Source organism: Acinonyx jubatus, chromosome D1, assembly GCF_027475565.1.
Source record: "Acinonyx jubatus isolate Ajub_Pintada_27869175 chromosome D1, VMU_Ajub_asm_v1.0, whole genome shotgun sequence".
NCBI classification, from domain to species: Eukaryota; Metazoa; Chordata; class Mammalia; order Carnivora; family Felidae; genus Acinonyx; species Acinonyx jubatus.
Genome location: NC_069390.1, coordinates 112,580,015 through 112,600,575, shown reverse-complemented (window position 1 = coordinate 112,600,575; position 20,561 = coordinate 112,580,015). Strand labels below are relative to the sequence as shown.

At 40.5% G+C, this 20,561-nt stretch overlaps 1 long non-coding RNA gene across 1 annotated transcript in view; it reads left to right on the top strand.

Moving 5' to 3' along the window:
• The first annotated feature begins 335 nt into the window (after nt 1-335).
• The window catches only part of LOC128311972 (uncharacterized), a 60,289-nt gene continuing 40,063 nt past the window's right edge, over nt 336-20,561 (top strand). The window contains exon 1 of the long non-coding RNA XR_008290748.1: nt 336-456. This is a non-coding gene — a long non-coding RNA (uncharacterized LOC128311972). The remainder of the gene's footprint in view (nt 457-20,561) is intronic.

Here is a 20,561-nt window from a genome sequence, read left to right as displayed (position 1 = left end):
GGTGTATGCAGACACTTTGCAATACCCTAATCTCCCAAAGAAACTCTCTCCCCAGTTTCTCTTTCTAGACTGTTGGAGTGTCAGGTGTTTTGTGTTGGTTTGTTTGTTTGTTTGTTTTGCCTCAAATTCAGTCTCTGCCCCAGAAGTAGCACGTTTGTTCATTTGCCTTACAGTGTTTCCAAGGAATGCCCTCTACATAGCCACTCTTTCACTGTGACAGAGCTCGAAGTCAGGTGGAACAGAAGCAACCACCCTACACCAGCCCTTCAGATAGTCTCCAGATGGATCAAAACAGACAAAACACAGTTCTTTGAGGATATTATCTTTTCTGCTCCTTCCAGAACCAGAGACTGGGGTCTACCCTGGGAACTCAGGCTGCTATCTTCAAGATCATCACTAGGCCAGGAAGGGAAGTGAGGCAAGAGCAAGCAAAATTCCACAAAGTTTTCCTTATGTGTAAGTTGCACTCCCCACCACCACCTTTTTTGTACCACATTTTCTTGCTTTCTGTCAACCTTTGGCTGTTTTCCAGAGTTCTGACAGAATTGCTTTTGAGAGGTTTTGCTTTATTTTTTGTTATTTCCATGGGGGATGGGCTTTTGGAGTTACCCACTCCATCTTGTTTGCTGACATCACTTTCCCTGGTAGTTTTTAAAAATTTCATCCTTAATTTATAGAAACTTTCAGAGAGGTAAAAAACTGGTAAGAAGTATTATCACCAGCCACCAGATAATAACTTTCATCACAATGTCTTGACCATATCTATTTATACAAAATATATTTAAATATGTATTTAGAAATGTTTGTAATAGATGTCAGCATCATTTGTGAAAATGCACATACCCGAAGAGCAAAAGCAATTTCAATGGCATGGGCTTCCACTTCTTTAACACTATTCCATTTATATATAGGCTTATGTCAATTCCACACTCAAAATCCCACCACTTTCTTGGAACAAAAACCCACAGTCAGGGCTTGGGATGATGGCAGAAAAACACTCTGCCCACTTTAACATGACAGGACATCGACCAGCTGCCCATGGTCGGCAGCAATGGGTGAGAGAGGAGCAGTGAGTCAGCAGAGTCTGTTTTCAGCCTGTGTGCCCTGCCTCCCTCTCACCAATGCGTCTACTCATCCCTCTGGAATCTAGATCCAAGTGAAGATAAGCCACCGTAATGAAGTTTGAGAAACACTCTCATATGCACTGATCTCTCTTTCCTCAACTTCTAGAGAACTTAGTTCTAAAATTTATTTTTGTTTTTTATAAAATAATGTATGTACCTAAAACTCTCAAATGATAGTAGGGTAGTACTCTTTAAAGATTGAGTCATTGAAGGCAGAAAGAAAGGAAAAGAAAGGGAAGGGGAGGGGAGGGAAGGGAAGGAAAAAAAAAAACCTATTATAACCCTATTATAACCTTTTACTTCTGTACCCTTCGTGAAGCTAGACAAGTGGGATGCATTCCCAAAGTACCCCGATATCATCTTCCTTGATAGGCCCACAGACCACCACCTTAGTCATGAGTCTCCATATTCTTAATAGTTTTCCAGCTCCTGTTGTTTTCTAAAAATAACATAAATGACAAAATTATAAATGTGTCATCAAGGCAAAAAAGTCATCAATTTCTTAAAAAGGCAAGTTCATACTACATATCTATGCTTTTCCTCCATTCCAGCCAGTCCAAGCACCTTAGACTCACATACCTATATTTGAGAAAACAACATGTTTTCCAATTTTGCTTCAAATGGTTGAAGTATTTTCAAAATATATAATAAAACAAATAGTTGGAAAAATGTATGTACCAAGAAAACGTTATTTAGGGAAAAGTATCAAGCATCACAAACATCTTTTGGTTTTTGTTTTGTTTCTGAGTCATGCACAATTAATAACCTGTCCAATTGTCTTTTTTCCATCTGAGAGAGATGTTGGGGTCATAGTGATATGGAGGTCAGAATACTCCCTAGTATGGCCAGGGGAATAAATCTGCACAGTGCATATGATAATAAAATATGGATTATGAAAAAATGAGTAAAATGCGCTCACTTATAAAAGTGTTCTTGGTCTTTTTTAAACAAGAAAAGGACAAGAAGCAATTAGTATATCTTCAAAGCAAGAGTCAAAGAGGTAATGAAATCCTGTAGTTGAGGTTCTTAGCTTGTTATCAAGGGTTTTTTTAACCCAAAGAGATGAGAACATGTTAATCAAATTGATAAATTAAAGTTTTCCACACTTTGAAGAGTGGAATCAAAAAACTCATCAGTCTGTGCCTTGTAACAAAATTCCTATGTGTTGATGCACTTTAAAATTATACATTAGTGTTTTTTTTAATCTGACAGTTTGATTTGCCATGAAAAACATTATTCCTGGTTTCGTGTGATTTACATGATGAACAAAGGATCTGCGGAGCTCTCCTTCAGAACCACTATGTCCACAAAGTGGTGTTCTCCCTTGAGAACATATACAGAAACTTAAAATAATATCCAGAAAAATTGAGGCAATGGTAGGCATGAAATGGTTAACTAGTATTATGTATTATTTGCGGTGTTTTTGGGTTTTTTTCTGGCAAAGATTTGTAATGTATTCATCTTCTCTATAGTTTTTGTTTATGGTTCTTCAGTAGGCCGTTAGTCTCTTTGGATGTTCGTGCATTTTATGACTGAACAAAACAGTATGTGCGGAAGGTATATTTATTTTAATGAAGATAGGCTGCAGATTTAAGTGACTCTAAATGGAGGCTTACAGTCATCTTTTACATAAAATTGCTGTACCTAAGATCACTGAAGTCTTCCTACTTATCCAATAAAAGCATTTTCAGTAGCGTCCTGGCAGTATTGACCAGCTGAAATTTTTTCCTTAGCTTCTCCAGTGACACTCTCTACCAGTTCTTTACCTGCTTCTGCTCTCTTAACCTCCCTGTTGTCTTCAGAGGCTCCCCTTCCTCCATCTGTTCCTTACATATTATTGCCCACACTCCATATGGAGTTAAATATCAAAAAAATCTTTCAATGTAGGGGGAAAGTGCTAGAAGAAAATGCTAGAAGCTACTTAAAAATTTTTTAGTGTTATTTATTTTTGAGAGAGAAAGAGACAGAGCATGAGTGGGGGAGGGGGAAGGGCACAGAGAGAGACACACACACACACAGAATCTGAAGCAGGCTCCAGGCTCTGAGCTGTCAGCACAGAGACCCAACATGGGGCTCAAACCCAGGAACTGCGAGATCATGACCTGAGCTAAAGTGAGACGCTTAACCTACTGAGCCACCCAGGTGCCCCTATACAAAGCCACGTTAAATGGTTGCGTTTGAAGTTGTAGATATATAGGTAATTTTTCCTACCTTCTGCTATTTTCCAAATTTTCTTCACTGAAAAAAAAAATACGATTTTTTTTTAAGTTTAAAGAATAAAGGGGAATTCCCCAAGTTCCATTTCTTAATGTTTTTCTCTTCCTACTATATGTGTACTCCTCTGATAAATGCACTTTTCCTCTGTTTTCTGTCAAATTTGCAGCAACAAATTCTAAGTCTACATAAGTTGTCTCCTTTCCAAAAAGTGTGCCCAAAAACTTAATGTGTGAAAGGAAAGTAAAAGATATATGTACATTTAGGGAAATTTACACTTCCAAAGAGCTCAAATTTGTTAAGCAAAGTCAAGCCAGGTGTCTGTCCTACTCCTACATGGATCTACACATGGGTCATAGGGATCAGAGCAGGATATCTCCAGCTTAACATACTTTGAGCACCTGAAAGAACCAAAAGTGAATACATCTTCATTTTGTCAGTCTTTTCAAAGAACAGTTTCCTGCTCTCATTGATATGTTGTATTTTTTTTAAGTTTCTGTTCCATTTATTTCTGCTCTAATTTTTTAATATTTCCCTCCTTCTGCTGGTTTTACATTTTGTTTGTTCTTTTTTCTAGCTTCTTTAGGTGTAAGGTTATGTTGTTTATTTGAGACTTTTGCTTTTTCAGCTAGGTCTGTATTCCTATATGCTTCCCTCTTAGAACTACTTCTGCATCCCAAAGGTTTTAGATTATTGTATTTTCATTTTCATTTGTCTCCATGTAAGCTTCTATTTCTTCTTTGATTTCCTCGTTGAACCATTCATTGTTCAATAGCATGCTGTTTATAACCTCCATGTATTTGTGCTCTTTCCATATTTTTCTTGTGGTTGATTTCTAGTTTCACATCATCATGGTCAGAAAAGATGTATGGTATAACTTTGATCTTTTTCAATTTGTTGAGATTTGTTTTGAGGCCTAGTATGTGATCTTTCTGGAGAATGTTCCACGTGCACTTGAAAAGAATGTGTATTCTGCTGTCTTATGATGAAATGTTCTGAATATATCTGTTAAATCCATCTGGTCCAGAGTGTCTTTCGAATCGTTGTTTCTTGGTTGATTTTCTGTTCAGATGATCTGTCCATTGATGTAAATGGGGTGGTAAATCCTCTACTGTAGTGGCATAACTATCAAGTATTTCATTTATGTTTGTTATTGACTATGTATTTGGGTGCTTATGTTAGGTGCATAAATATTTACATATATTAGATCTTCTTGTTGGATTGTCCCCTTCATTAAAATATAATGTCCTTCTTTGTCTCTTGTTACAGTCTTTGTTTTAATATCTAGCTTGCCCAATATAAGCGTTGCTACCCTGGCTTTCTTTTCGTTTCCATTTGCATGGTAGATGTTTTTTCCATCCCCTCACTTTCAATCTGCAGGCGTCTTTAGGTCTGAAGTGAATCTCTTGCAGGCAGCATATAGATGGGTGTTATTTTTTTTTATCCACTCTGTCACCCTGTGTCTTTTGAGTGTTTAGCCCATTTACATTCAAAGTAATTGTTGACAGCTATATTTATTGCCATTTTGTTATATATTCATGGTTGTTTTTGTAGTTTTTCTCTGACCCTGTCTTGTCTTGCTCTCTTTCATGGTTTGTTGGCTTCCTTTAGTGGTATACTTGGATTCCTTTTTCTTTATTCTTTGCATATCTATTACTGGTTTTTGGTTTGTGGTTACCATTAGATTTGTATATAGCTTCTTCTACATATAGCAGTCTGTATTTGATGGTCACTTAAGTTTAACCCACTTATTATTCCCCACCCCCACCCCACAATTTAGGTATATGGTGTCATATTTTACATCCTTTTATTTTATGGATCCTTTGATTTTTTTCAGGAATACTTATTTTTATACTTTTGCGTTTCTACTTTTCATACTCTCACTTATGGTCTTTCTTTTCCACTCAAAGAATCCCCTTTCATATTTCTTGTAGGGCTAGTTAGTGGTCATAAACTCCTCTAGTATTTGTTTGTCTGGGAAACTCTTGATCTCTCCTTCTATTCTGAATGACGGCCTTGCTGGACAGAGTACTCTTGGCTGTAGATTTTTCCCTTTCAGCACTTTGAATATATCCTGCCACTCCCTTCTGGCCTATGAAGTTTCTACTGAAAAATCCACTGATAGCATGGTGGAGTTTCCCTTATATGTATCTGTCTTCTTGTCTCTTGCTGCTGTTAAATTCTTTTCTTTATCACTACTTTTTGCCATTTTAATTACTGTGTGTCTTGCTGTGGACTTCCTTGGGTTGATTTGGTTGGGGATATCTCTGTGCCTCCTGGATCTGGATGTCTGTTTCCTTCCCTAGATTACAGAAGTTTCCAGCTATTATTTCTTCAAATACATTTTCTGCCCCCTTTTCTCTCTCTTCTTTTCCTGGGATCCCTGTAACGTGGGTGTTATTGTGCTTGATGGAGTCACTGAGTTCCCTGAAACTGTTCTCAGTTTGCATATTTTTTTCTTTCTCACCTGCTGAGCTTGAATACTTGCCATTACTGTCTCCTAGGTCATTAATACATTTCCTCTGCTTCTTCTAGCCTGCTATTTATTCCATCAAGTGTTTTTAATTTCATGTGTTGTGTTCTTCATCTCTGATTGGTTCTTTTTTAACTCTCTGTTAAGGGTCTCACTGATGTCCTCCCCTTTTTTCTCCAGTCCAGTGAGTATATTTATGATCATTATTTTAAATTCTATCAGGCACGTTACTTATATCTGTTGTGCTTAGGTCTCTTGCTATGGTTTTGTCCTGTTCTTTCATTTGGGACATAGTCCTCTGTCTCCTCATTTTGTGTAACTTTCTGTATCTGTTTCTGTGTGTTAAGGTCAGCTACATTTCCTGCTCTTGAAAGTAATGGTCTTAGGAAAAGAAGGCCTGTAGTGCCCTGCAGTGCAGTGTCCCCTGTTCCCCAGAACCTGGAGCTTCAGGTAGTGTCTCCTATATGTGTTGCGTGTGTTCTGCGGTTGAGTCCTGGCCTCTTTTTTCCTTCAGGCTAGCTGTCTTTAGAGGCTTTCTTTGCCTTTTGTGGGCAGTGTTTGGTCCCCAGCTGGGTGCGATGTGTTTTAACAAGGTGTGTTCTGGTCTGCTTGTGCAATGAGACCTGTCACCACAGCTACTGCCAGAACCAAGGCCCTGCAAAAGGCACCAGTCAGGAGATGTGCTTTGGCCAGGTTTATGCAGGTCTTCTGGAGGATAGGACCTGCAGCCCTGGGACCGAGACAAGCCTGACTGAAAGGGCAGATGCACCGAAGCACAGAGGTTGGGGCTTGGTGTTATCAAGTTAGGTAGTGAGCGTTGGCGCTGCTGGTTCCTGCAGGTAGCTGCATGTTTATGATGGGAGGTGGGGGGGGAAATGGCACCTGCCAGCTCCTTTGCTCCCAGAGGGTCTCTCCTAGACATGCTCTGAAGTGAGTAAATCACTCTCCCTCTCATCTGCCTCAGGCATTTTTCAAACTGATGCTTCTATGCTGTATCTCCAGAGACTGTTTGTTGTGCTGTCTCTAAGGATGGGGGATCAGCTTCCTAAGACCCTCTGGGTTCTCCCAGAGCCAAACCTACTGAGTTTTTTAAGTTCCAGATGTTAAGTCCTGCTGGTGTAAGAACTCACAAAATTCATCCCCCCTCACTTTCAAAACCAAACATTCTCTACCTTTAGTTGTAGAATTTGCTCTGCCAGGTCTTTGGTTATTGTCCAGGTTATTCACCCTGATGTGCGTGTCATCTGGTCATATCCATAGGACGAGGTGAACTTAGGGTCCTCCTACTGCACCCTCTTCCAAGTGTCTATTTTGTTTTAGGGTGATATTTCTATATTATAAATTTGATGAATAATTGGCTTTCACTAAGTATTTGCTGAGTGCTTGAATTTGAAATTGGTGAAAATCACTATCCCTAATCTCAAAATGCTTAAAATATACCTGGAGAAACAGAGACTGACAAACTAGTCTAATTTTTCCACTTAAGCCATTGTACATTTATACTTTTTATTACTTTCTAAAGTGATCTTGTTGCATTAAGATACTTTGTATTGAAAATCATTTTAACTAAACTCCTTAATAAGTTGATATTTTAACAGGAAATAGTCATGGTATGTCATAGTAATATATTTAATTTTTTTGTTTGTTTACTTATTTTGAGAGAGAGAGTGTGTACATGCAAGTGGGCGTGGGGCAGAGAGAGAGAGGGAGAGAGAATCCCAAGTAGGCTCCACACGGTCAGTGAGGAGCCTGACGTGGGGCTCGAATTCACAAACCGTGAGATCATGACCTGAGCCGAAATCAGAAGTCAGACACATAACCAACTGAGCCACCCAGGTGCCCCATAGTAATTTATCTAATTATTAGGATCTAATGAGGGAAAAACCTTGGCACACTCAGTATGTTATTCATGAATAGGTACCAGTCATGTTATAGGGTATGGACAAGGGTTTTACTGTGATACAGTTGAAAGTCTTGGACTCAGTCTGCCACGTGGCTTGTGGTAGTAGAGATTTCTGAACACAAATATACCTGCTCTATAGCACTGAGTGGCATAATCTCTTAAAGCAGCTGCTTGGGAAGATCCTGACTTGTTCTAAATAACTGATGGTTAAATATGCAGAAAAAATGTTCTGTAAATGGTTATTAATTTTTTTTAATTTTCTTCTTACTTACTTGGTTTTTATATGTATATAATATTCCATTGATTGGCCCAACAGAATAATGTATCAGGAGCCAGAGCCTTGCTAAAAAGGAAATTAATGTCACCGGCAATGGTGATAATAAAAGAATGGTCCGTTGAGGCTCAAAAAATGAATAAATACATATATACATAGAGAGATTCCAGCAAGTACATCTTTCTACTATTAAGCTTAAAGTAGCAATTTACTTTTACAATGACCACCTACTGCTTAAATTCCTCTCATTAATTTAACTTTTATAAAACTTGTAGTTTTGTTTTAATTTGTAAATTTGTGTTTGATAGTCCTAAAAAAGCTCAAGTAAGAAGGGATTATAATTTCATGTGTGTACATATTTAAGAAATACCATATTATTTAAATCAACAGTGGAAGTCATTGAAAAATATTTCCCTATAAATGAATTTCTATATTACTCAAGATTGAGAAACACAGTTAAAAATGATGGACAAACACTGAGTTTTAATTAGGAAAAAGTAAACGTGTTTGGCATGGCATAAATGATTACAGAATCTACTCCAACTTTATTTCTGCCATTTCCCCAAACTAGATAGACTCCTGCCCAGAGCTCCTTGTTGTCCTCTAAACGTGTCCATCCGCTCACTGGTCCAGCCTCCACGAAAGAATGGCAGTAACCTCCTAAGCCTCCCACACTGCTCAGTGCTCACCTATGCCTCTGACCTGTTGCAAACACCTGCTGGGAAGCACCCAGTCATTCTTACAGACTCAGGCAAGAAGTGACATACTCATTCACAGCCCCTGCCCCCAAGAGTGGCTACTCTCATGGGAGAAGGAAACGCTAATCAAGTGATGAAGGAAGGGTATTCTAGATTTAGGAAACACCATTTTGTAAAGAATGATGTTGACAGCAAAGACTGAAAGAATAGTGAGAGAAGCAAGGGAGGGAAGGGGCCAGTGTTCAGTAGGAGATGGACCTGTAAGTTTTGGTGATGGTTGGGTGAGCCTGGTGAAGGCTCCACAGGAGTTCCAAAGGACTAAGTGGACAGCAGGGTCTTTGATTCAGGAGCAGGATGCCACCAGAGAAGGCCAAATTCTGTTTTGCCCCTGCTTCCTCATAACCTGAGCTTAATTTCTCTGCCTTGACATTCTCCTCAGTACAAGTGACAAGGAAAAGAGGAGGGGGTGAGGATAGGGCAGAGGCAGGAATGCAAAAGACATGCAGGTTTTACAGAATTATTACATCTTTTGCTTGGCTATTTGGTGACCAGATCTACCTACAGTAGTTAGCCTGGAGTATTAAAATACATTCTCATCAATGTTTTGAGTAACTCTGAAGCTGTGTCTGGCTGTGGGCACGCTGAAAACCTAGAATTACTGCCATTGTGGTTTGCATTTCTGTGTCACCTCCCGTGAGTATTTTTACACATGGAAGGTTTTTATCCCTACAATTTTCTGAAGATAACTCATGATGGCTTCTGGAGACTAAGGGATTTAGAAAGGGACCACAGTGACAGTCGGTGACAGGCCATTAGCTGCTCCTGGTAAGAACACCATGAGTGAAAACACTTAGCAATAAAAGATTTGGGGCTGACCCTCTAACAGAAACATTATCTTTACAAAGGTCACAATCACCAATTATTATTTTTATCTGAAAGAGTAGGGAAACCATTACCAGACCTATCATAGAAAGGTCATCCCTGATCCAGGCCATACTCCCTGACCTTGGGATTCAGATGGGAGCAAGAAAGGGGGGAAGAAAGTCATGCTGGACAGAAAATAGATAATCTCACAAGATGGCATGTGGCCTTTAGAATGACCAACCCGTGAGGGCCTGGAGAGTCTGAGTTGGCTGACCCACAAGCAAAGTACAGAATTTACATTTCAGCCTCAAGCCTTTGCCAGAAGCTTGAGAACCAGATGCCTTTTGACTCTTCACACTTACTTCTCTAAATAAAACATCATGAAACATGAAAAAAATAATGGCAGTACCAAGGAAAAAGTAGAAATGAATTGACATCCTGGAGTATAAGGATTACAGGAGGCTCCTCGGGTGGTTAAGTCTTGCCATGTTTCAGACCTGATGGGAGCACTGTGTCCTTGGCTTGGGAGCCAATTCTTAAATATCTATTTGCATTTATTGTAGCAAATAGGAGAAGCTGAGTATGATGGAGAATTACCAGTTTGCAGATTTCCTGAAAAGCCAACAGAAGAAAGTGAACAAATAGGAGTTCCCAGAGCTAAAAGGACAGACTCTGGAAAATAAGGTGAATGACCCAACCGGCAGGGACAGTTGGCATTTGTAGATGGAGAGGTAAGAGGGAACCATTTACATGATAAGTGCTCTGCTATAAATAACTTCTAGACTTTAAGATAAGGATGTCAAGCACACAATGATTATCATATCGCTGAGACAGGAATCATTGTGTAATCTTTTTGTAGCCCCTACCACATGTAGCCTTCTTGTGAGTTTATATTAACTGAATTTAAAACATCATAATTCTCTTTGTCCCTTTTTTCCACATCCAGATTTGTGTTGCCTTCATCTATCCCAATTCAGTTGCATTACTAGTCTGCTTTTAAATAATTGGCAAACACCTAAAATAGCACACATCACTGGCCATATAGTCTATCTCATCTGACACCTAGCAACAGGAAATATATTTTATATGGCACAAGTCAGGCAATCAGCAACCATTTTTTTTAAGGTCCTATTCATCCACTTTACGGAAAATCACCATTATTATCTATTCAAGAGCTTTGATGCATCTGAGTACATGAGGCTCTATACTGCAATTACTTTTAGTAAATATAAAAATAAAATATGTTGCCACTCATCCTTTATTCTGAGTTTGTAGTTTTTAATCACATAAATTTTTGTGAGAATCACACAGGCATTCAGTGACACTGGTTCCACCACTTTTCCTTCATCATCTTGTCACAGGGAACCCTCCCCCCACCCTCCATATATAAATTTAGGCTGAAAAAAAGCATCAGTAGTGGTACGTGATCAGTGTCTGGGCCACTTGTTCATGTAAGCCTACCTGTGTCTTGTGCACAGGCCCTAAGATGTACCACTGCCATCATACCACAGAAGGCTTCTCATTCCCCTCATCTTATGACTTGGTGTATCTGGCAGCATGCAAATCATGATGGGCACTGCTGGACTCATGGCCACTTAGGCCCCAGGTGCGATGCTCAATTTGTTTTAGAGCCCAGGAGCCAGGAGCTGTTTGAATGGTGTGTGGTAGTTGTGAGCTATATAAGGCTTGTCCTTACTCCAGAACTGTATAGGTCTGCATGTGTTTCTCTATTTGGTCTTCCAGAAACTCCAAACACCATCTTTCTTTACCAGATAACCTCTGGAAGTGTGGGATCTGCTGTGTCATGTAGCCCAAGTAGCAGAACTGCTCGTACTGCAAACTAGACCAGCTACAGTGTCCTTTCTTGACCTTGACCTGAGTCCCTCTCAGGGAGAGAATCCTTTCATTTCACTAAATACATTGAGCATTAAAGTAACACCTAGTGGAGAATGTGTTGACTACAAAATCCAAAGAGCCCTACCAAACTTTGTGGGAGTAGGAAGTACAAGGTGACATAACTGTCCCATATTCTGGAAGGCACGTGAAGGTAAACCTGGACCACTAGATCCCTAAAAACTCTACTAATGTGTCATGTCCCTGAATTTCTCTAGAAAAACATGTGTGGTTTTTCCTGCCTTCTGGAGCAGAAATATTTTTCCAGAGCTTTCAGAATACTTGCCAATTCTTGTTCATCTGATCCCATTAACATAACATTATTAATATAGGGAAGTAGTGGTCTTCTGCAGAATGTTCAGATAATCCATGTCTCTTTGGACTAAATTATGACTAATAGTAGAATTAATGTAGCCTTGGATAAGATATTGTATACTGCCAACCCTCTCTTGTGATATCATCTGTTTCTAATCTTCCTTCTTGATGAATAAGCAACAGAATGCATTTACTGTATCAATGGCTCACACACCATGTAGGCAGAGCAGTGAATCTACTCTAGCAAAGATACCACGTTCAGCACAGCAGCTGCCTAAGGTTATCTTACTTGGTTAGGTTTCTGGTGGTCCATTGTCAATCATGTCACAGACGAGACTTTAGCTAATCTGACAGGTTGTTCTGAACCTAGAAGGGCTTTTCAGAACTGTCCTAAAATGAGACCAAGAGGTCAAACCTTTAAACACCACCACCCCCCACCAGCCAATCACTGGCAGAATATTGTTTCCTGGGCAGGATAGTACAACCCTGAATGATCCGTTCCCTGAAGTATCTGGTAGGGGATTAACAAATGTATGCTTAGATGTAAATGACTAGGAATGATAACATCACAAAAATATGCATTTATATATGATTATTAGGATGTAGGCACCACACTCTACTAAATGCTTTACATGCATTATTTTCCTTGATTCTCACAACAGATCAAACTATAAGGTAAATACTAAAAAAGACGTTGAAACCCAAGCAGGCTGACCTGAGTCCATGCTTTTCATCTGAAGCTATAACCAGTAAGTCCATAAAATGGAAGTAAACCATTCTGAATGACGAATTTTTAAAGGAAAACTCTTATTTTTTTTAATTAACCTCAATTCTCTCGTTTTTCCCAAACATATTCAAGTTCTTAGAGTGATACTCTAGAGTCTATAGCATACATTTCCATCCTATAAATATTTTCATGCACTCTTCGATCTTTTGGCATCATTTCAAGGTACCACAATAAATACTAAATGCTGATGTCTAAAAGTACAAGGGAGGCCACTGCAGGTCAACATGATATGGCCGGAGGCCATGGGAAGGGAATGTTGCTAATGAGTCACCCAACTTTTTAGAGACTATTTTAGACGTCTTCTTAAAGCATGAGTATCTTTATTTACAGGTTTTCCAGCAACAACGCTTAGTTCTAGTCTGCCTTCTCTTTCAGAAAAGTTAGCTGCAGTATAAGCTTGAAAGTCATCCGTAATGTAAGAGAGAACTGCACCCAGATGTGGGACATTAATCAATGTAAATTGACGGGATCAAGCCATAACTTCCCTTTTAGGAAAATAAACGTTTATTTTTAGAGCTCCATGATCATCATTCCCCCGCCCCCCTCCGTTAGGATGTTTCACATCAGGATGGTGGGGAGACTTCTGGTTTCAGTCCCTAGGCGCTTCTGTAGAGCAGCTGCTCATGGGTCCTGGGGTGTACCTGCTACCACCAGTGAGTTGTCCACTGACACCAGCTCTGGGGAGAGTACCTTCCCCCAGCTACTTGTAAGAAGTTTTATTATCTGTGATAGGGATTTTCATCCTCCTCACCTTCACCTGAATCCCTCTGTCTAAATAGTGGCTGTCACGAAGTAGGCATTCAATCAACTGTTTTGAATAAGATAAATAAAGGAATAGATCTTAGCAACTGCTACCCCTCCCTTTGGCAGAAACCACTAATGACATCTGCTTCAACATCCACTTTACCACTTTACTGCTCTAAATTTTAGGTATTTCTTGCCTCTGGACAGCTCTTAGATTTCTGGCAGCTGGTATCTCAGAGGGAATTTCTAAGTGCTACTTCTGTTGAGCAATTCAGGAAAGAGTCCCTGCCGATTCCTCCAGGTAAAACCCTCAACAGCTCTTTCAAACAACAGCTCTCTTCGGCCGTGGACCCAAAGCTCTGTAGACTCGTAATCTGAGTACAAATCCAATAGCGATCACCAAGTCACAGGGCTAACTGTTAGTTTCCTATTCCTGTGTGCCAGGTCGGCACACCACTCCCTCCGCTCTCTAAGGGAACCCCTTCGGGTAATTGAGGTTAACAGTAATTCAGTTCAGCAAATGTGTCCTGAGCACATACCATGAGGCAGACATTCTTCCATACACTTAACGTACATACAGCTCGTTAATTTCTCCTGAGGACTGCAAACTAAGTTAAATGTGAGAATTAGCTTTTAAAAACCCCAGATTCCCCTGCAAATATGGTTTGGTTTCTTACATTTAGCGCTTTGGAATTCACAAAACACCTTTACGTATATTTCATAACTTAGAGCCTCTCATCAGTTCTGTGAGATGGACGTATTCTCATTTTACAGATGAAAACACTTAGAATGAGCAGTTACCTAAAGTCACCACCTCATAGCCTCCTCAGTAGACAGAAGACAGCAGAGTTGGGTGTTTTACTCAACTCAGGAATGTTTTCCACTGGATCTCTGTCTACTTTTAGGGACTATGGATTTTGTTGTTGTTGTTACTCAAAGTAGATATTTACTGATTTATTTATATATTCTATTTTCTTAAGTACCCATTCAAGATACTGGAAATGCAATCTATAAAGCACCTTTTCTCAAGGCTGTTTTACATTCTAATAGGAAAAATAAAACACATTTAGGTATCTATGAGCTAAAACAGGAAGTGAAACATGCCAAAAATAAAAGAGATATCACTTCCAGCTGGGGAAAGAACACTTAAGATTTTCTGCAAAAAAAGGACATTAGAAATATGTGACTAAAACCAAAAAAATTCTATTTCATGATCTTTGCAAAACATCCTACTATTTTAGTAAATTACAAGGTAAGGGGGAAAAAAAGCAGAAGAAAACCGTGACCCATTTAAAGTTCATGACATTCTTCCTGCATCAAAAAAATTGAACATGAAATACATATGCATAAGTTTCTGCACAGGCAAGTTGTGGATGCTAAGTTAGAGGGTCTCCAGCCACCCCAAACTCATTTCTCATGGAAGAAGAGTGTAAATTGATACAAAATTATTAGCTTCCCACTTTAGCTGATTAAAAACCCGTTAGAGATAAATCTTAGTGCTGGCAGAGTCATCTTCCTCCTGGTTAAACTGCATGTGTTAAGTGGATTTCATATTCTTCCTTGTTCATTCACTTGATTATGCATAACACAAAAAAGTGGCAGTCATGTACAATCCAGATTTGAGCCAACCATAAGCACATCCTTAGAGCCAACGCAATTACAGTCGGCTTAGACACCAGGTGGGAACTCATCAGCCACTATTGTCCTCTTACAGCCAGTGTGCTCATCAAAAATGTTCTTGCATCAACAACTAGCCTGTCTTATTTTTCATGCCAATTTTTCTTCCAACTTTAAAGTATTCTGCTAGAACCGAGAAGGGACATAGTTTTGTTTTTGCTTAAAGAGGCGACACTTGCAGCTCCTGGCTGTTTTGTTGTTGTTACGTATGTCTCCAAGGACAGTTACTGTTTGTTTTGATATTCCTTTCAATGTGCCATTAAGATAGGAGGTAAAATCATTTTATCTGAAAAGTTTTGAAACTTGACATGAAAGACCCCAAAACCATTGGAATACAGTTGGGCAATCACAGACTTGAAACCGGGAGTGCAGATGGAGGGAGGACCTGAAGCCTGACAGCACATAAGCTCATTTTATGACAATAACCACAATTTACATCACTGAAACACTGAGGAAGATTGTAAATAAAGCAGTTTGACTACATTTCACATCTGCAGAGTGCTTCCTAAATGTGTACTCTACAAATTTTTGCCATTCATACTTTTGGATGTTTTTATATGCATATTAAACTGTAAGCAGATATTTTCCTTTTTCAATTGTAGAAACTAAAGTTCAGAGGGCTAGGTTTTGAGCAAAGCCACATGATGAGCAGGTGGAGGAGTCAGGACATGAGTGAATCTCGGGCTTCTGGTTCCCAGCCCCGGGGCTGTCACCACCTGCACTCACGCTCACATTGAGTGGTTTCAAAATGTGAAAATGCAGAAAATGCTTCACTGGGCACAAGGGGTCCTGAGCAAGTGACGTACAGACTACCAGTAAAAAATGGGCTCACAGTACTTAAATCCTTTTTAAAAGATTAATTGAAGCTACTCAAAGAGAAAAATTAAAATTAAAAACAAAATGTCGGGAAGGCTTGGGGTCATCAGATGACAAGTAGAAAGTTAAAGTTGGTGTAGGGTCATTTTATGACAAAATTGAATAGTAAGATTTGTTATTAACAGACAATAATAATTGGAACTTATTACTTCCGAGCACTGGACTAAGTTCCTCAAGCACATACATCATTGAACCCTAACAGTTTTATGAAGGAGGTACTACTGTGGTCTCCATCTTACAAATGAGGAAATGAACAGAGAGCTCATGGAATTTTCCCAAAGTCACAAAGCTGGAAAGTACACAGACAGGATTTGAACATAGGAAGTCTGAGTCCAGAGTCTGAATCCCCACCACTCACATTACCTTTACCACAACTAGTCGCTGAATCCAAACTATGTCAAAATGCTCTGCTGTGTACCTCCCACACAATCACTACTGGGGACCCTGGAATAAATGTAATCCTCATATTATACATTTTATGCATAGAAAAAGCAAATTTTAAAGACTAAATGGGAAATGAAGGGGTCTGAGGAGGGACTTCCACAGAGTCAGAAGAGCAACAGGAGAAAGTGGTCTCACAGAAGCCAAGGGAAGGAGGCTCTCAGGGGAGAGGAGGCCTGAGGATGAGAGAATGAGGCTTGAGGAAAACAGGATGCCAGGTGTCCATCTCAGAGGTCATCGGTGACGGTGACAAGGCAAGAGTCCTTTCAGGGAAGCCATTTTGGGGAGGGGTGGAAGTCAGCACCAGGGTCTGGTGGAGGCCGCGAGGGAGGGCGTGTCAGGACAGCAAGACAGCCTCAGGGAGGGAGGGAGCAGGACATCACTATAAAGACATTTGAGCTCAAGTGGGGACAGCAAGAGTCTCTATGTGGGGAGATATTTGACATAAAAGAAGGGGACAAGACAAATCCCTGAAGGGGGGAAGCACCCGTGAGGGGTCGCCCTCAGTAGGGGGAGGGCTGGCCGGTTCAGGATGTCTCCATGTCAACAGGGGACTGAGGAATTGGAAGGAGATGCTAAAATCTTGGTTTATTTTGATGGGTGGAGAGGAGGAGAGACGGCTGGTGGAGAGCCATCTGAGCGCACAGGGTCATGGGAAGACTTTGTTCAAAGGATGAGAAAATCGCTATCAACAAAAAGCAGATCAAAGCCTAACGTTGAGAACACAAGGCCTGTGGGACAAGATTAGTAACAGTCTGTCACTGGGGACAGTACCGTACCCCACAGAACACTCATGTGTTTCGGGAAATGAATTTATTAATCTTCACCATGCTATCTTAGGACAGGCAAAATCACTGTGAGTCACTGGTTATGTGAAACTGCTCCCACCATGGAATTTTGATAATTGTTTCCAAATTAATTCTTCCTCAAAGATGCCCTGCTGCCTTTGCCTGTGCAGCCTGCCACCCAGAGCCTGCTGGCCCGCAGCCCACCCACCTGCCCCCCTGGGTGCCCCCAGAGGCTGCTGGCCCCCAGCCCTCCCTCAGCTGTCCCATGTTCCCCAGAGCCTGCCAGTACCCCCCCGCCCGGCTGCCCCAGAGGCTATGGCCCCCAGCCCTCTCCCCTCCTCCCCAGCTATCCCCTATCCCCATGTGCTGTCTGCTCAGACCCTTCCTGCTGGGATTAGTGTCTCTCCTGGGCCTCACTACTGCAAGGGGGGTCTGCAGACCCGAAGCCTGGACAGCTGGGAAAGGCTCCAGCCTCCCAGACAGACTCATCAGGATCCATATTGTGCCCACACCCCCAGGCCAGCTGTGCACACAGTATAGTTTGAGAAACACTGGTGTGGACTTCGGTGCATAATCGTCTTACCTGTAATGAAGTCAGCTTGCTTCTGTCTCTTCCAGTTTCCAATTGAGATTTCCAAAAGAAAAGCGGTCATCTCTCATTCATATTCCCTACAGCTCATTTGCTTCTAGAATAAAGTTCCAAAGTCCCTCAGCTTAGTGTAGACCTCTCCTCCCTTCATCTTCACTCTCAGCTTAGTGTAGACGGCTCCTCCGTTCGTCTTCACACTCAGCTTCTACTGTTACAACCGCCCATCCCAAACTGCGTGGCTCTGCCCGCAGTCACACTCGGCCATGCCACCTCCTAGTTCCTCTTGATTGTACAGGTGCACTGTCACCTGTGCACAAGACCTCATCCACACACCCCACACACAGACGGGCTCTTCCGGCCACTATTATTTCTCTGCGTTAGAGTTCTGTTTTGTCAGTGTAAACCCTATAATACGTATTTCTTTATCTGCTTCACCACGTAAAATATTATGTTGATGATGGCAGGAACTGTATTTTATTCTTCTTACAAACCTAGCATGAATTCTAGCACCTGGTCAACACGGTTATAATGGAGCTATTGATACAGGTATGGATATGAGTGTAGAGATTGCTTTAGGTAGCTTACTATGATGTTATATATTTGGTTTATTTAGGGTATATTAGAGTTTATACATATAATACTATTTAATTAGCGTATATATTAGTGTATACTTAATTTGTATATATCCAGTTTATGTTTGCAATTCATAAATATATTTGGTTATGTGTTTCTGTTTGCGTGTCTTTAGTGTATGTGGATTAGCTGAGTTTCTCAGTAGAAAATATGAAGAGAAGATCGTGAGACTGTATTAAAGATGGGGGGGTGGAGAAGGCATTTTATTCTCACAATGACTAATACAACTGCATAAATACCATGAGCTTATGGCGTTAGTTTTTGGCCAAGGCTTCAGATGCTAAATAGTTCTGCGAATGTCTAAACCATCTCGGTTGTCAGACTACACTTGGCAATCATTTTACATCAGGCCCTGCGTGACTTCAAGTTCTTCCAATTCCTAATGAACACTTGCAATGAAAAACTTGTTAAAACATATTTTCAATAATCAATAAATGAACAGTGTTCATAGAAAACTTGTACAAAAGTGGAGTTGGAGAAGGAGTGGTACGTGCCCCCAGGGCAAAGGAAAGAGGGGTCTCTGCCCCCAGAGGAAAGAAAAGGAAAGAATTCTTGGAGCCCTACTGTATGCCAGATGCTACCCTGGACATATGACCTCACCCTCTCTCACTCTTTCCCTCATGACAGCCCCCAAAGGTAACAGCTGTGTTATCCTCCAGGAATATTTTTAAGTCTATGTATTCATAAATTATTAATTATTTCATAGAAAGGGTCACATATTGAAATCGCTAGAATAAAAATGATCATCTTAGCACTCATCTCTCAGGAGGAATAACAGTGCCCATCTTACTGTAGACGGTCTCACAACTTCAGTGCAATCTCTTAGGCAACTTCCTGCATCACAAGTAAACATTGACCTAATACTGCTTTAAGAGCTGAATGTGGTGAGAACCTTACTGGGAAGCTTTTTTGGTCAATAAATACTAGTTTCCTTTCCCTTTACCCCAGGTCTGCCAAGCCGCAGTAGATAATTACCAAATCAATCCTAGAGTTTTATATAACTATTACAGATTGCTATTCAGAGACAATAATGTAAAAGAAGCTCAGTCTGCATATTTTCACACAAAAAATATGAAAAAAAGTGTTTTTAATGTACCTGGGTGGCTCATTTGGTTGTGGCCAGGCTCATTTGGTTGATTTCGGCTCAGGTCATGATCCCAGGGTCATGGGATTGAGCCCCAAGTTGGGCTCTGCTCTGAGCATGGAGCCTGCTTGGGATTCTCTCTCTCTCTCTCTCTCTCTCTCTCTCTCAAGTAAAAATAATTTTTAAAAAAAAATATGAGTGAGTAGGGGCGCCTGGGTGGCTCAGTTGGTTAAGTGCCGGTTAAGTGTTGGTTAAGTGTGGTCATTATCCCACAGTTTGTTGGTTCAAGACCCACATTAGGTTCTGTGCTGTCAACTCAGAGCCTGGAGCCTGCTTTGGATTCTGTGTCTCCCTCTCTCTCTGCCACTCCCCTGCTTGAGCTTTGTCTCTCTCTCTCTCTCAAAAATAAAACAAACAGGGGCGCCTGGGTGGCTCAGTCGGTTAAGTGGCCGACTTCAGCTCAGGTCATGATTTCACGGTCTGTGAGTTCGAGCCCTGCGTGGGGCTCTGTGCTGACAGCTCAGAGCCTGGAGCCTGTTTCGGATTCTGTGTCTCCCTCTCTCTGACCCTCCCCTGGTCATGCTCTGTCTCTCTCTGTCTCAGAAATAAATAAACGTTAAAAAAAATTTTTTTGTAAATAAATAAATAAATAAATAAATAAATAATAAAACAGACATTAAAACAATTTCTTTTAAATATGAGTGAGCAGTTCTTCAGCAAGTAGAGACTCTTTAATAAACTAATGGGGAATTTCTAATTTGATACCACCCAGTAGGTCCCAGTATCAGTGTATCAAGACCTGTTTTAAATGGTGTCACTAATGTAGTCTCAGAATATGAGTTTCTCTCAACATTATTTTCAGCTGTGGTTTCCTATCCCTGTAAGTGTAATGCTTTATGTACCCCTGGCATCATATGATTTCTGTGAGATCATATCAATCATTTTACACAATGTATATTATGTTTACAATGAAATCAGTGTTGCCCACGAGCAAAGCACTGTTACCAGACCTGTGCTCTCTCTGCGCACCCGCTGCCAGCGCCGGTGTCTTGTACCATTTGGGTTCAGTCCTTCCCTGACTGGTGAAATCGACTCCAAGTCTGAGAATCATAACTAAGGAAACAATAAATTCTTCTCTTTTTTCAGTAAAACAATAGGTATTGTAAATGGAGTCTTAGTTTCAA